Raw genomic sequence first — 2,089 nt, forward strand, 5'->3', positions numbered from 1 at the left:
CGGCGTGATTGTCTAGACGTCATTTCCGGCGTACGGCGTCATGGGGGACGGCCTTGGTTACGGGGGACTGTATGCAGCTGAAAGTTGAAAAATGCTACTTTTACAAACTTTTAGGGGTTGGTGTGGTTAAAGGACGGGCTGCACGTGTGAACAGGTATATTTCTAAGGTTTAGAAGTAATAAAATAGAGTATCTATTGAGAACTAAGGGCGAAAAACGGAGCGGCAGTGCAAAATAAGACGAATGTGAAGATGTAGGCAAAGCTGAGAGTTCTAATTTTTGATTGAAATATGAGTGGTGGGCCATTCCCGGAGGTACTGCAATACCGGGTCAACCCGTGATGAGGGCGGAGCAAGCCCCGTGGCACCTCATCCCATTCTAAAAATCAGTTTAATATCGATGTCTCCATTAGGAGACGTATCAGATATTAAGCTGATAAGAACAGATACTTTTTTCTTTTTTATAAAATTTATTTCCTTAAGAGAATTTAGTACAGGCGCGTACAGCGCTGTCACTGCAGGGCCGCCTAAAATTATCACAGTTGTGGGCCCTGCAGTGCTAACAGAGAATGAGCTAAAGAGGAAAAATTTAGAAACAGCAATATAAGTACAGATCAGGCAATGAGAAGCAGGAATAGCAATAGAGAAAACTAAGTACAGTCACACAAGTCCACAGGTTTCATGGGAACACCTGAGCGAATTTCCTCTTCACACAGGGAAATCACAAAGTCACCATATGTCTTGTTGGATTTAAAAGGAAAGAAATGGCGGAAAAAGTTCACTTTCTTCACCAGAACATCCTGAACCGCCACACGCAACTCCACACGGTCTTCCTTAGGAAAGTCAAACACACATTCGGTACAATGTTCCTGGTTCACTTCAACATTGAGACCCGCGCCAGACAAATCAGGGGACACACGCAGTTTAAAAAACCAAAGAAGCTCTTCATCAGAATCGGAATCCGCCTTGACGACAGGAGGGGGAACATCCTCAAGAAAATCCTTTGATGACAGGTGAGCCAGCAGAACGTCCGACTGTGAATCCTGATCGGCCCAACTAATGGGAGAAGAACGAGACACTGGTACACTGGCAACCTTCTTCTTCTTCTCAAAGTCGCCAACACCTGGGAGATCCTCGGGACACTGCTTCCTCTTAGAAGGGACAACACGCTCGGACTCTACGACATCGTCCACGTCAGAACCGGCTGACACACTGTCCATGGCACAATCATCCTTGGCCCCATCAACCACAACACTGTCTGCAGGCACAGAAACCATATCCAGGGGTCGGACAGCAGAGGTATCGGCACCATCCACAGACTCCGGAACGGAAACAACACTAGCACGGCCAGCATCCACGGTAGCAACAGGTACAACATCCATCCCTACAGCGTCGACAACGTCGGAAACATCAGGAGCCACAGGAGGTGGACTGGTAGAAGGGGTAGGTAGATCCGATCCAGGACATCGGGCGCGCACATGACCAACGGAGTGACACTTGAGGCAGATAGGCAGTCGACCCGGCGCTGTAACAAGCATGGACTGCTTATCCCCAAAGCGAACAATATGAGGTATGCAAGCACGTTCAGAATCCGTAAGCTCCATCCTGACAATACGTACACCAGTGAAAATGTTGACTCCATCCACATCAACGAATTCACGAAACGCGTCCAACACACGACCATAGCGGCCGAAAAAATCCTTCAGAAAGTCACTGGTAACAGTAGCATGGAGCCAATGGATCCGTAAGGGAACCATAAAAACACCATATGCATAAAAGTACAACTTCTCCACACCATGGGAAACACAGTTCAAGTCAAGCAATTTTCGGGCCACAGAAACAGACTTCAAAGTAACATACACTTGGCCGGAGCGTTCCGTCCTCCATATGGCCACACAATCCGGTAGTGAAAAGTCAGGCAAAGCACTCGTTAACAGTCGTGCAAAGTCCGGCACAGAAGTAAATCTAGCAGTGGAGTACACCCTCACAGTCCGGGATTCGACCTCCTTATCCACGAACTGCTCCGGGACTGGTCCAGCATTGACGGCGGAGCTGTAAGCCATGGCAGGTGAGGAGGGATGAGGGGAGACC

General features: G+C 48.3%; 1 pseudogene; it reads right to left on the reverse strand.

Moving 5' to 3' along the window:
- Positions 1-291: 291 nt before the first annotated feature.
- LOC124128626 lies at positions 292-472 on the reverse strand (annotated as a pseudogene).
- Between the last annotated feature and the right edge of the window lie 1,617 nt (positions 473-2,089).

This window comes from Haliotis rufescens, unplaced genomic scaffold, assembly GCF_023055435.1.
Source record: "Haliotis rufescens isolate VD_foot unplaced genomic scaffold, xgHalRufe1.0.p SCAF_98, whole genome shotgun sequence".
Classification (NCBI taxonomy): domain Eukaryota; kingdom Metazoa; phylum Mollusca; class Gastropoda; order Lepetellida; family Haliotidae; genus Haliotis; species Haliotis rufescens.